Genomic DNA, 15091 nt, shown 5'->3' with positions numbered 1-15091 from the left:
CTCTAAAGAGGTGTATTGCAGCAGATTTGCCCAATGCAATGCATTGTTTGATTTTTTGACTGCTGCTTCCGTGGCTGTTGATTGTGGATCCAAGTAAAATGAAACCCTTGACAATGTGAATATTTTCCCTATTTATCATGGTGTTGCTTATTGGTCCAGTTGTGAGGGTTTTTGTTTTCTTTATGTTGAGGTGTAATCCATACTGAAGGCTGTAGTCTTTGATCTTCATCAGTAAGTGCCTCAAGTCCTCTTTGCTTCCACAAAGCAAGGTTGTATCTTCTGCATATCACAGGTTGTTAACTGGTCTTTCTCCAGTCCCCTCTCTGGTGAGGGTCAAAGTTTGAAGATGCTGGAAACAAAGGAAGAGGAGGAGAAAGAGCCAGAAAGTGTGACCTGGGCAAGCCATTCCTCTCCTCAGAACCTCCGTTTCCTCACCTGGAAAATAGGGGCTGAAACTTTCACTGAAAAGGTAGTTGAAGGAGGTGTGACACACTGGCCCAGGCACACAGTAGGTGCTTGAAAAACTGGGTGTTGTTCTTACTGTTACTTATTGCTTTTGGGGGGGAACTCCTACTCATTCTTCAAAACCCTACTCAAAAAGCCCCTCCTCTAGGAAGCTTTCTGTGGCATTACCCTTCTAGGCTGAGCTGGTTTCTTCCCACTGTCCCCCCATTCTTCTGGCCCAGCCGTGACCCCACAGGACTGGAAGTGTCATGCCTGGCTCTGTCTTTCTCACATTGGGGGCTCCTTGAGGGCTGGAGGCAGGAATGAAGCTACTCCAGGCCCCAGTCCCTCAGCAAGGTAAAAGAAGAGATGGCAGGGAATTTGTGTACTGCGGGTTTAAGGGTAGGCAGGGCCATGTCAGTTTCAGCTGGCAGATGGTAGAGGGGTAGGGGGTCCCCAGGAGCAAAGTTTCCCCTGGGTGCCTTGACCTCCCTCCACTGTTCACTACTCCTAGTTGCTGGGACAACCCCTGATGCCTGCTTCAGGCTTCCTGGCCCCAATGGTTAGGGGACTGTGAATGGCAGAATGTGGGGGTGACTCAGCCAGGCCAGGGAAGGCCACCATGGCGTAGGGCTGGCATGGGGTAGAGGATAAAAGGGTCACTGTCCAAGTCAGCCTTCCTCCAAGATCAGTAGGGAAAACTGGATGCCTTCACTAATTGAATATCAGGCTTTGAGCACCACATGGGGGGTGAGTAGGATGGGCAGGTTGTTGTCATGGCAACCTCGCATGCATCCACACAGGCCTAATTTGAGCCTGGGCGGGATGCCTGGTATCTTCTGGAAGAAGAGGGGATGGGAAGCCTGTGAGGAGTAGCCCCCAGACCATCGCTCATTTGTGCCTCCCCAACTCCCCTGGGAGTTTTCATGAGCCAATGACTCTTTGTCTCTTGTTGCCCAAGAATGTGGCTCCACATAGAATAACCATTTTAAAGTGAACAATTCAGTATCATTTAGTACTTTCACAATGTTGTACAACCATACCTCTATCTAGTTCCAGAACACTTCATCCTCCCAAAAGAAACTCCATACCCATTAGAAGTCACTCCCTGATCTCCTCCCCAAGCCCTAGGCAACCACTAATCAACTTTCTGTCTCTATGCGTGTGCCTGTTCTGGACATTGCATATAAATGGAATCATATTCTATATGGCCTTTTGCATTTGGCTTCTTTCACTCAGCATGTTTTTGAGGTACACTCACCTTGTAGCATGTATTAGCGCTTCATTCCTTATGACTAATATTCCCTTAGGTCCCTGGGTGGCACTAATGGTTTGAGCTCGGCTACTAATCTAAAGATGGGCAGTTCAGGCCCACCCAGTGGTGCCATGGCAAAAAGGCCTGGCAGTCTGCTTCCGTAAAGCTTATAGCCTTGAAAACCCTGTGGAGCGGTTCTACTCTGTAACACATGGGATTGCCTTGAGTTGGAAGCCACTCGACAGAAGTGAGTTTTTTTCACTACTCCATTGTATGGATGGACCACGTTTTGTTAATTCATTCATCCGTTGATGGCTATTTGGTTTGTTTGCACCTTTTGACTGTTGTAAATAGTGCTGCAATGAACACTCATGGACAAGTTTTTATCTGAACACTCGTTTCAGTTCTCTGTGGTGTACACTTGAGGGGACATCACTTGGAGGCCGGTCCCCCATGGTTTCCACTTGACCAAACCCTGGAATGCTGGCCACAGGCCTGTCTGGCTCCCTGTCCCAAAATCTTTGGTTGGTGACCTCATGGGCAGCCGTGGGTAAGCTGGGAGGCATGAGGGCCGGGTGGTAGGCAGTTGGCCAGCAATGAGCTCAGCGACCAGGTCGCTGCGTCCTTGCTGACCCTGTCATTCTGTCAGGTGACACAGCACAGAGCTGAGTCAGGCTGAACCCTCCCTGAATTGATTCCCCTTGCCTGCTCTTGATCTAGCCGCCTTGATCAAACACACACAGAAAACCCACAATCCCACTTTACTGTTTGCTCTGTATTCAGAGGTGAGCATGGTGCTGCCAGGAGACTTGGGGGAGGCAGAACAACTCTGATTCATACATCCCTGCAGGTCCACAGGGTGGGGAGAAGTGGCACCCCCATTGCAGTGGACCTCTCTTGCCTGGTACCTGCCTGCGCCATCAGTGCCAGAGCCAGCCATGGGCATGAATCTGGGTTTAGCCCTGATGCTTTGGGGCATCATCGAACCTCTGTAGATCTTAGTTTCCCAGCCCATAAAGTAGGAGTGATGTTATCCACCTAGCAGGTGTGTCTTGGTTAGAGCTGTAACCCCAATCGTTTAGAACTTATAGCTATATCACTCTAGGTTGTTAGTCAGTGGTGTCTCAGCTTCAGCTGGAGCTGGGGTGAGACAAGCCTGGGCATGTTGGCTTGAAAGGAATGGTCCCCGCTGGCAAATTCCTATTCATCTTTTAAACCGCAGCTTCAATGCCTTCTCCTCTAGGAAGTCTTCCCTGCCTTTCCCCAGGTGGCCTCAGGTTGAGACTCCTCCCTCTGGCCCCACACTCATGGCACAGGGCAGGGTGTGGGTTTGTGTCTGGCTCTTTCCCCCCCAGACCAGGGGCTTCTCAAGGACCCAGAGTCACTATTTTAATTTCCTGTGGCTGCTGTAACAGTGTACCACAAACTGAGTGGCTTAAAATCATAGTTTATTCCCTCACGGTTCTGGAGGCTTGAAGTTGGAAACCAAGGTGTCAGCAGGGCCACACTCGCTCTGGAGGCTCTAGGTGAGGGTCCTTAACTTGCCTTTTCCAGCTTCTGACAGGCTGTAGGTGTTCCTTGGCTTGTGGCAGCATCACAGCAGTCTCTGGAGCTGTCTTCACAGGGCTTTCTTCCCTGTTGCCTTACTCTCCTTGGGCTGAGATAGCAAAAATACCACAAGTAGATGGCTTTTGAAGAACAGTTTTCTCACAGGTCAGGAGGCTGGAAATTCAAATTCAGGGCACTGGCTCTAGGGGAAGGCTTTCTCTCTCTGTCCACTCTGGGGAAGAGTCCTTGTCCCTTTCAGTTTCTGTTCCTCAGTTCCTTGGTGGTCTCCACATGACATCTATTGTTCTCCCCATTGTGCTTGCTTCTCTCTGTATCTAATCTGCTTTTTTTTTTTTTTATATCAAAGGTGATTAGGTTTAAGACACACCCTATACAGATATGGCCTCATAAACAGAACAAAGAAACCCTATTCCCAGATGGGATCCCATCCACAGGTACAGGGGTTAGGATTCCAACACATATTTTGGGGAGACACAATTCAATCCATAACACCAGAGAAGGGCCATGAGACCCCTCGATGGAGGTACAGGTGGACTAGGGATTTCTTGGAGTGGAGAAATCAATACCAGGGGAAAAAACTGAAGCATCAGCTGTGTGTCAGGTGCTTCTTAAAACATAATCTTCACCCAACCAGGTGAGATGGACAGTTTATGCCCATTTCACAGACGATAAAATTGAGGCCAGGAATTAGCGTGGCTGGGGCTCCAGCGTGGACAGCTGAACCCAAGCCTGCCCTTTCTCACTCCAAGCCTCTAAGAGAGGGGGCATTGCTGCCCCAGGGGTGAGTCAGAGATGAAATGGTGCAGGCTCACCTTGGGGCCCGCAGGGAGAGGGCCTGCAACCCCTAGGCTGTGGGAGAGCCCAGGCTTGGAGAAGAGAGAGCTGGGTTCAAATTCTGACTGGCGTTTCCTGCTGTGGGATCTTGGGCAGGTGGCTTGGCCCCTCTGGCCCTTGACAGACCCCAGCTGGGTGAACACATGCATCTCTCTCCTCTGTACTCACACAAGGGGCAGTGACCTCGGTGCTTTCATGGAAACCACCAGGCAATCATCTAATTATCTGCTCACTTGTTCACTCCACACATAATCCCTGATCGACTCTTTAAAAAAATAATAATTTATTCTATTTTTTTGTTGAAAATATACACAGCAAAATACAAACCAATAATTCCTACATGTATGATTCAGCGATACTGGTTACATTCTTCAAGTTGTGCAACCGTTCTCACTCTCCTTTTCTGAATTGTTCCTCCCCTGTTTACATAAACTCACTGCCCGCTAAGCTTCCTCAGTAACCTTTCAAGTTGCTTTTGTCGATTTGATATAGTTCTTGAAAACAGCACAAGTCTCAAGACAGACGTTCTTTTTTTTTTTTTTTTAAATTGGCTTTAGGTGAAAGTTTACAGCTCAAGTTAATTTCTCAGACAAAAATTTATACACATATTCTTCTGTGACATTAGTTGCAATTCCTACAACATGACAGTGCACTCCCCCTTTACACCCCAGGTTCGTTGTGTCCATTCAGCCAGTTCCTGTCCCTTCCTGCCTTCTCATCCTGCCTCTGGATGGAGCTGCCCATTTGGTCTTGTGTATCTGATTGAACTAAGAAACACACTCTTCACGAGTATTATTTTTTGTTTTATAGCCCTGTGTAATCTTCATCTGAAGAGTGGGCTTCGAGAATGGTTTCAGTTCTGGGTTAACAGAGCGTACAGGGGCCATAGTCTGAGGGTTCCTCCAGTCTCTGTCAGACCATTAAGTCTGGTCTCTTTACGTGAATTTGAGTTCTGTTTACACTTTTCTCCTGCTCTGTCCGGGACTCTCTGTTGTGTTCCCTGTCAGGGCAGTCATTGGTGGTAGCCCGGCACCATCTAATTCTTCTGGTCTCAGGCTGGTGGAGTCTCTGGTTAATGTGGTCCTTCAGTCCCTTGAGCTACTGTTTTCCTTGTGTCTTTAGTTTTTTCATTCTCTTTTGCTCCAAGTGGCATGGGACCAATTGATGTGTCTCAGGTGGCCCCTCTCAAGCTTCTAAGTCCCCAGGTGCCACTCACCAAAATGGGATGCAGAACATTTTCTTAATAAACTTTGTTATGTCAATTGACCTAGATGTCCCCCAAAACTATGGTCCCCAGGCCCCAGCCCCAGTTACTCTGTCCCTCAAAATGTTTGAATGTGTCCAGGAAACTTATTAGTTTTTGCTTTGGTCCAGTTGTGCTGACTTCCCCTATATTGTGTCTTGTCCTTCCTTTCACCCAAGTTGATCCTTGTCTACTATTTAGTTAGTGAATTCCCCCTCACTCTGTCCCCACCCTTGGAACCAGCAAAGAATGCTTTTTTCTGTGTTTAAATCTTTCTCGAGTTCTTATAATAATGGTCTCATACAATATTTGTCCTTTTGTGACTGACTAATTTCACTCAGCATAATGCCCTCCAGATTCATTCATGTTGAGAGATGTTTCGTGGATTCATCATTGTTCTTTATCGTTACGTAGTGTTCCATTGTGCGTCTGTACCATAATTTGTTTATCCGTTCATCTGTTGATGGGCACCTAGGTTGTTTCCTTCTTTTGGCTGTTGTGAACAGTGCTGCAGGGCACATGGGTGTGGATATGTCTCTTCGTGTGACAGCTCTTACTTCTCTAGGATATATTCGAAGGAGTGGGATTGCTGGGTTGTATGGTACTTCTATTTCTAACTTTTTAAGGAAGTGCCAAATTGTTTTCCAAAATTGTTGTACCATTTTACATTTCCACCACCAGTGCATAAGTGTTCCAATCTCTCCACAACCTCTCCAATATTTATTATACTGTGTGTTTTGGATTAGTGCAGCCTTGGTGGGGGGAGATGGTATCTCATTGTAGTTTCGATTTGCATTTCTCTAATGGCTCATGGTTGTGAGCATTTCCTCATGTATCTGTCAGCTGCCTGAATGTCTTCTTTGGTAAAGTATCTGTTAGTATCCTTTGTCCATTTTTTAATTGGGTTATTTGTCTATTTGTTGTTGAGGTTTTACAGTATCTTGCAGGTTTTACGGATTAGACCTTTATCGAATATGTCATAGCCCCAAATTTTTTCCCAGTTTGTAGTTTCTCTTTTTACTCTTTTGGTGAAGCCTTTGGATGAGCAGAGGTGTTTGACTTTTAGGAGCTCCCAATTGTCTAGTTTCTCTTCTGATGTTTGTGCATTGTTAGTAATGTTTTGTATACTGTTTATGCCATATATTAGGGCTCCTAGTGTTGCCCCTATTTTTTCTCCCATGATTTTTATCATTTTAGATTTTATATTTAGGTCTTTGATCCATTTTGAGTTAGTTTTTGTGCATGGTGTGAGGTATGGGGGTCTGGTTTCATTTTTTTGCAGGTGGATATCCAGTTATGCCAGCACCATTTGTTAAAGAGACTGTCTTTTCAAAAGGGCCACATAACCCAGAGACTCCATCAGCCTGAAACCACCCTGACAGGGAACACAACAGAGTCCCTGACAGAGCGGGAGAAAAGTGTGGAACAGAACTCAAATTCACATAAAAAGACCAGACTTAATGGTTTGACTGAGAAGGGGGGAACCCCTGAAGCCACGCACCGCCCCCCATACTTTGTTACCCAGAACTAAAACCATTCCTGAAGACCACTCTTCAGACAAAGATTAGACAAGACTATAAAACAAAATAATACTCATGAAGCATGTGCTTCTTAGCTCAGTCAGATACACGAGACCAAATGGGCAGCTCCTATCCAGAGGCAGCATGAGAAGGCCGGAAAGGACAGGAGCTGGTTGAATGGATACAGGAAATCCGAAGTGAAAAGGGGGAGTGTGCAGTCACATTGTAGGGATTGCAGCTAGTGTCATATGACAATATGTGTATAAAAATTTGTATGAGAGATTAACTTGAGCCGTAAACTTTCACCTAAAGTACAATAAAAAAAAAAGAAAAAACAAAAAAACTGCCTTTTCCTCAGTTAACGGACTTTAGGTTCAAGGAGGACATTCTTTACTAGTTAAGTCAAACTATTGTTTGGTTTAAAGAAGGCTTCAGGGGATAGTTCTGGTTTAAGGTTTAAAGATTATCTAAGGGCAATAGTTTCCGGGATTCATCCAGCCTCAACGGCTCCACAAAGTCTGCATTCCATGAGAATTTGAAATTCTTTTCCACATTTCTATCCCTTTTGATGGAGTTTCTTCTACCTGAACCCCTCTTATGTGCGAGGCCTACTTTCAACTGGCAAAGGAAGAGAAGGTTCTAGAAGTGGGGTGTGGAGGAAAGGGCGCTGTTGGCAGGAGACACGGCAAGTGCAAAGGCCCTGAGGAGGGAGATGGAAGACAGGGAGCCCCAGGTGCTAGGCTGTCTGAGGAGCCTGAAAGCAGAGCCGGATGCTGGGCAGGAGCAGCAGCCTGGGCCAGGTCAGGAGGACTGAGATTGAATCCCGTCAGCCTGTTGTCAGCTCCAGAACCTAAGGGAGTGCTGCTTCTTCCAGAACTTTCTTTTCATCAGGGTCAGTTGCCTCCCCTGGAGAGGTTTATCTGCATCATCTCTGGGTCAGAGACAGGTTGAAATGCCCTTGAGCGTGAAATGCACCCAAAAAAGTGCTTAATTGGTGAGCAAAGTCAGGCTTTTTTTTTTTTAATTGTGCTTTAGGTGAAGGTTTGCAGAGCAAATTAGTTTCTCAGTTAAACAATTAATACACATATTGTTTTGTGGCATTGGTTGCCAACCCATGACATGTCAACACTCTCCCCTTCTTGACCTTGAATTCCCCATTTGCTCTGTTAATCCAGCTTTCCTGTCCCCTCCTGCCTTCTCATCCTTGCCCTTGGGCTGGTGTGCCCATTTAGCCTCATATACATTGTTAAGCTACGTGTATTATTGTTTGTTTTTTTTTTTAATGGGCCTGTCCTGGTGGCATACTGGTTAAACGCTATGGTTGCTAACCAAAAGGTCCACAGTTCAAATCCACCAGGCACTCCTTGGAAACTCTATGGGGCAGTTCTACTCTGACCTATTTGACTCAATGGCAACGTTTTTTTTTTTGGTCCAATCTTTGAAGGGTGAACCTCCGAAGTGACTTCAGTAGTGAGAGGCTTATTATTTTTATCTTTGTATTGTGATAAAATACACATAAAATAAAATTTACTATTTTAAGGAGCTCTGGTGGTACAATGGTTTAGCACTGGGCTGCTAACTGGAAGGTTGGCGTTTTAAACCGATCTAGCAGCTCCATGGAAACCCTGGTGGCATAGTGGTTAAGAGCTACTGCTGCTAACCAAAAAGTTGGCAGTTCGAATCCACAGGCACTCCTTAGAAACCCTATGGGGCAGCTCTACTCTATCCTATAGGGTCACTACGAGTTGGGTTTGGTTTGGTTTTTGGTAGCAGCTCCATGGAAGAAAGGCCATCGAGTCAATTCCAACTCATAGTAAACTGGCCCATAGGGTTTCCAAGGAGCAGCTGGTGGACTCAAGCTGCTGACCCTTTGGTTAGCAGCTGAGCTCTTAACCACTCGGCCAACAGAGCTGCCCATAAAGATTACAGCCTAGAAAACCCCATGCGGCAGTTCTACTCTGACATACATGGGATCACTATGAGTTGGAATTGACTTGATGGTGCCTAAAAACAACCACCATTTTAAAGTCTATATTTCAGTATATTCACAATATTGTGAACCATCACCTCTATCTATTCTTACCACCTCAAAGGGAAAACCTGTGCTCTTTAACTGTCACTCCTTACTCCCTGCTTCTCTGCCTCCCCCAGCCTCCAGCAATTACTACTGTACTTTATGTTGTCATTGTTAGGTGCCTTCCAGTCACTTCTGACTCATAGTGACCCTATGTACAAGAGAACAAAACACCGCCCGGTCCTGCTCCATCCTCACAATCATTGTTATGCTTGAGCCCATTTTTGCAGCCACTGTGTCAATCCGTCTCATGGAGGGTCTTCCTCTTTTTCACTGACTCTCTACTTTACCAAGCACGATGTCCTTCTCCAGGGACTGGTCTCTCCTAATAACATGTCCAAATTACTTGAAAGGAAGTCTTGCCATCCTTGCCTCTAAGGTGCATTCTGGCTGTACTTCTTCCAAGACAGATTTGTTCATTCTTCTGTCAGCCTGTGGTATATTCAATATTCTTCGCCAACACCATAATTCAAAGGTATCAATTCTTCTCTGGTCTTCCTTATTCATTGTCCAGCTTTCACATGCATATAAGACAGTTGAAAACACCATGGTTTGTGTCAGGTGCACCTTAGTGCTTAAAGTGACATCTTTGCTTTTCAACACTTAAAAGAGGTCTTTGGCAGCAGAGTTGCCCCCATGCCATGTGTCCTTTGATTTCTTGAGTGCTGCCTCTATGGACATTGATTGTGGATCTAATGAAATCCTTTATGGATTTGCATGTTCTGGACATTTTGTCTAAATAAAATTATACAATATTTGTATTATATTTTGGCTATCATGAATAGGCTGCTATAAACCCTCCTGTACACATATTGTTTGAGCACCTGTTTTTAATTCTTTTGAGTATGTACCTAGGAGTGGAATTACTGGGTCATGTGGTAACTCTAGGTTTAGCTTAGAAAAAAAGCTTAGAGGAACTGCCAAATTGTTACCATCAGTTTTATTTTTGATTATGAAGCATTTCAGGCACAGACAAAAGTATTGATAATAAAATTATAAACACTCATGGACCCAGCTAAAGAAAGAAACATTCACAAGACAGTTGAAAGCCTGTACCCTCCTTCCCCCATGTTATGCTCTCCCCAGTTCTTGGGGGAACCTCTATTTCAAATTGGAATTTGATCATCCTCACACATTTTCATATTTTACTATATATCTATATTTGGGGAGAACCAAAAAATATTTGGGGAGAGTTAGGCATATTTTAGAGCCCCTGGGTGGAGCAAATGGTTAAACACTTGGCTACTGACTGCCAAGTTGGTGGTTTGAATCTACCCAGACGCACTTGAGAAGAAAGGCCTGGCGATCTACTTCCGGAAAACCAGCTGCTGAAAACCCTGTGGACTGAAAATCTACTCTGACACACACACGGTGCGGTGAGTTGGAGTCCCCGTGAAGACAACTAGATTGCACAGGAATTTTTGATGTCTGAAAGTTTGGCGTTGTGATCAAGTCAATTTATCTAGACAAAGACAATGATGGCTCTTCCCCTGGTCAAGGGCAGCTTTTAATTCGGCAGTCAGGGCTGATGTATTACTCCTTGTTTGATGCTCTGGAGCCTTGACCTGCCTTCCCCCTGTCCTGGCCTCGGCCACTACCCCCCCATTAGCACCCCCGCCCCCGCACATTAGCACTCAAGGGTGTGGTAGGGGCAGCTGATTGTGAGTCAGCAGGGCCCCCACTGCAGGTGTCTGAAGGAAGTGGTTGGCTTGGCCCTTGGGACCGGCTGTGCGGGTTCCTGTGGGGGCCAGCGGGGCAGGAAGTAGGTCAGCTGAGGCTCTAGGCGCCTGGCCTCACGTGTTCACTGCCTGGAAAGCCACAGCCAGGGTGACTCCAGGACTTTCCCCCGCACCCCTCAGCACCCCAGGTTGCATACATGCATACTCACTTGAGTACACCAACCATTAATCAAACCAAAACCAAGCCTGTTGCTGTCAAGTGGATTTGGACTCAGGGCGACCCCATGTGTTACAGAGTGGAACTGCCCCATAGGGTTTCCAAGAAGCGGCTGGCAGATTGGAACTGCTGCTGACCTTTGGGTTAGCGGCCAATAGTCGAGCACAAACTGATTGTGCCACCCAGGGATCTACATGAACCACAGCGTTCACTTACTAAGCAACTACTTGACACCCAGCCCTGCCAGGTGGGTTTGATGGTCACCTCCATGTCACAAGGGGAAACTGAAGCCCAGAGCAGGGCAGTCAGGAGCCAGGGTCACTCTACCCAGGTCTGACTGACTCCAGGTTCCAGGGCAAGGACCAGTGCTCCAAATCTTCATCCCTGCTGTCTGCAGAAGAGAAAAAGCCCGGGAAATTTCCGCATTCTCTATTTGTCTCTGTCTCTGTCGCTCATTGTCTCTGCCTTCCCCACCCCCACCCTCTCCTCAGCACCATGCAGTGGGGGATCGATCAGCCGGAGCCAACTCCTTCCACACCTCCCCCAGGATCCAGACATGCCTGGGCAGGTCTGGACACTCCCTGCAGCAGCCACTGATTTGCAGGAGCCAAGTTGCAAAGACAGGAAGGAGGGGGGAAGAAAATGGGAGGGGGTGTGTGGCAAGGGCTGGGCTTGGCACTCCAACTCCTGGACTTTGCCTCCAATGCCCCTCTCCATCTCTCACGCTTAGCTGTGTCCCAGCTTGACCTCAGCATCTCCCCCCAAGCCTTGAGTTTTGAGGGCTGTATAGGAGTTCTCCAGGTGACAATGGGGTGCTTCCAGGTAGAGGGGGCGGGGGGAAAGTGAGACAGCCCGAAGTCAGCAGGGATGAGGGGGCAGGGGTTCAAATGCCCAGTAGAAAATCTCAGCTTTCTCCTCAAGGTGATACTACGTGATAGGGAGCCATGGAGGGTGTAAGAGGTGGGGAGCGACCCAGTTGGAATCCAGGAATGAGGCAGGAAACCTCAGACTGGAAAGCCAGAGAGATGATTGGGTGCTGGAGGGCATCCAGGCAAGAAATGAGGGAAATTCAATCCAATAGGCCAAATGAACCCCTCCCAGCTCCTCTTTCTAAGAAGCCCCACTCCTTCCTGCCTTCTAGCCTTCAGCTGCCTGCCTGTCCCCCATCATGGCTGTGACCTCCCAGCCTAGGAGCTGCCTGTTCCCTGTTGTGTCCCCAGCCCAGCCAGGGCCAGTGCACAGTACGAACTTGATATGTCACTGGTGGGGTCACAAGGTTGATGGGCCACTGAGGCAAGGAACAGTCAGGCAGAGACGGATTACCCAATGAGCGAGGTACGCACTGGCTTACTTGTGCTAATTTACTAATATGTAGTGCACAATTTCACCTGTTTGTTGCAGTGGTTAAGAGCTCAGCTGCTAACCAAAAGGTCAGCAGTTCGAATTCACCAGCTGCTCCTTGGAAACCCTATGGAGCAGTTCTACTTTGCCCTATAGGGTTGCTATAAGTCTGAATAGACTCGACAGCAATGGGTTTGGGTTTTTTGATGTGAAACCCATATGAAATTGTGCACTAGGCATTAGTAAGTAAACACAATTAAGCCCATGCGTACCATGCTTACTGGTTAATCTGCTCCTGCAGTCAGGGCTGAGGCCAGCCTTGCAGAATGAGCCTGCTATTCCCAGCATCTTTCACTCTGGAGGCTCCCTTTGCCTCCCTGCGCCCCCTGTTGGCCTCCAGTCACCCTGCGTTTACTGTGTTCCTGCTCTGAGCCCTGGTGGTGCAACAGCTAAGAGCTCCGCTGCTAACCAAAAGGTTGGCAAATCCAACCCACCAGCCGATCCTTGGAAACCCCAAGGGCAGCTCTACTCTGTCCCATAGGGTCGCTATGAGTCGGAATCAACTCGACAGCAACGGGTTTGTTTTTTTGTTAGTTTGTTTGCTCTGTGCCAGGCCCTGTGTTGGGCACAGGAACGCAGGGGACCCCTGATTGACCCTCCAGCCCCCACGGGCTCCAGCAGAAGCAGATGCTTACTACCCAGAGTGCTATGGGAGCTAGAGGAGGTGCCTGGGCAGCCAAGAAACCTTCTCAGAGGAGAATGAAATAACAAGTGCATTTATTGAGTACCTACTATATGCCTGGCCATAGTGCCTGGTGGCATAGTGGTTAAGAGCTTGGCTGCTAACCAAGAGGTCAGTAGTTTGAATCCACTAGCCATTCCTTGGAAACCCTATGGGGGCATTTCTACTCTGTCCTTACAGGGTCGTTATGAGTCAGAACTGACTTGATGACAATGGGTTTTTTTTTTGGTTATGTGCCAGGCACCAAATTAAAGACTGCAAAGGCAACAGCTCCTGAATTCTGACAATAACGCAATGAGGAATGGGGAAACTGAGGCCCAAAGAAGTGAGGCCCAGGTCCCTCCCAGCTCCGAATGGCTTTTAGGATAACTCCCAGACCCCTCCCCAGGGCTCAGACCCTGCACCATCTGCTCAGTCACCTCTCCATGCCCCCTCCCCATGTCCCTCCATGCCCGGCACCCACTCCCCACCAGCAGCCTTGTCTCTCAGCCTGCAACTTGTCAGAAGCAGTCGTGGGGGGGAGGGGCATCTTTCAGTGGCCAGGGTGGCCAAGGGGAGGCAGGGGGTCTGCTTGGGCCAAGGGGGAAAGGGAAGGTGTGTGAGGGCTTTAGGGAAAGGATCCCCATCTAAAAAGGACTCATGAGAAGCCATAGCTCCTCTGACAGCTGCAGGAGCATCTGTATATTATCCCCAGGACTGTGGCTTCCACCCTGGGACTGAGACCCCCACCCTGGAACTGCAGCCCGATCCGTGGGTCTGAGACCCCCACCTGGGACTGCACTCCACCCGTAAATGAGACCATGGAATGAACCACCCAGCCATAGACAGCTCAGCCATGGGTGTAAAGACCCTAAGTTCTGGATGACTTGGAGGAGACCGCTCCCCTGGGGCCCCCTGTTCCCTGAGATAAGATGTTCTCCTCATTACTGAAGCCCCTTTTGTTTCAAAGGTTTATTCTGATAAGACACCAGCGTATTCACCCCCTCCCCACCTCCTGCAGCTGAGAATACTCACGGGGCATAACCGGGTCCTGGTTTCAAATCCTGGCCCCTTCTCTCCCTCAGTGTGACAGCAGGGACCAGTAGATTCCCCCAGCCGAGCCTCAGTTTCCGCTTTCATGAAATGTGGTGAAGACAGCACCACCTCTCAGGGCTGTGGGGAGCTGGGGATCACAGTTCAAACCCCAATGCCCACCCACCTTGCTGTGTGATCCAGGGCAACTTACTATACCTCTCTGTTCTGAGGGAGAACACTCAGTACAGAATTCCTATTATCATTACTCGTTCATTCATTCAGTCTCAGCAGAACCTGTATAAGACAGCATTGGTGGTTCAGCGGTAGAATTCTCACCTTCCATGTGGGAGGAGACCCAGGTTTGATTCCCAGCCAGTGCATCTCATGGGCAGCCCCTACCAGTCTGTCAGTGAAGGCTTGTCTGTTGCTGTGATGCTCAATAAGTTTCAGTGGAGCTTCCAGACTAAGATGAACTAGGAAGAAAGGCTGGACAATTGACTTCTGAAAATCAGCCACTGAAAACGCGATGGGTCACAATAGTCTGATCCAAATCCGATCATGGGGACTGCACAGGACCAGGCAGCATTTTCTTGTGCACAGAGGAGCCGAGTCAGGGGCTGACTCAACAGCAGCTAACCACACGAGCTGATGTGGGACCCACTCCACCAGCTCCCAGACTGAGGAGGACTACCCCCGCCGCCCATGGACTCCCCAGCCTCACCCAACGACACACAAGAAGTCAAACATTTCCACTGTTTTATTTGCTTTCTGGGGTGTCAAGTTCAGGATCCTCCAGAGCCCCAAGCAAAGTCTGGCAGCCCCTCCCCCACCTCCTCAGGGTCCCAGACAAGAGATTCTGGACAAGGCACTCGCAGGCACTCTGTGGGGTTAGGGAGACACCGTGCCCCAGCGGGAGGGATCAGACCCTCCTTTGAGGACAGAGAACATGGTCACTTTCAGTAGGAAGGATTTTTAACTACAGAGAAATGTAGAACAAGATAAACACCTGAGATGTTACGGGAGCCCCAGAAACATGCTGGGTGCTGCTTACGGCAGCTTAAGGCGAATCCCACTTCCCTCAGCCCTTATGTGGCCCGCTGTGGCGTGCAGCCTGGCTGGGGACACCACAGGCCTTGGGGAGTGGAGACTCCAACTCAGA

The sequence above is a fragment of the Elephas maximus genome, chromosome 3 (genome assembly GCF_024166365.1).
Source record: "Elephas maximus indicus isolate mEleMax1 chromosome 3, mEleMax1 primary haplotype, whole genome shotgun sequence".
Taxonomy (NCBI): Eukaryota; Metazoa; Chordata; class Mammalia; order Proboscidea; family Elephantidae; genus Elephas; species Elephas maximus.
The sequence above is the reverse complement of the archived record's forward strand: the minus strand, read 5'-3'. Positions refer to the sequence as shown.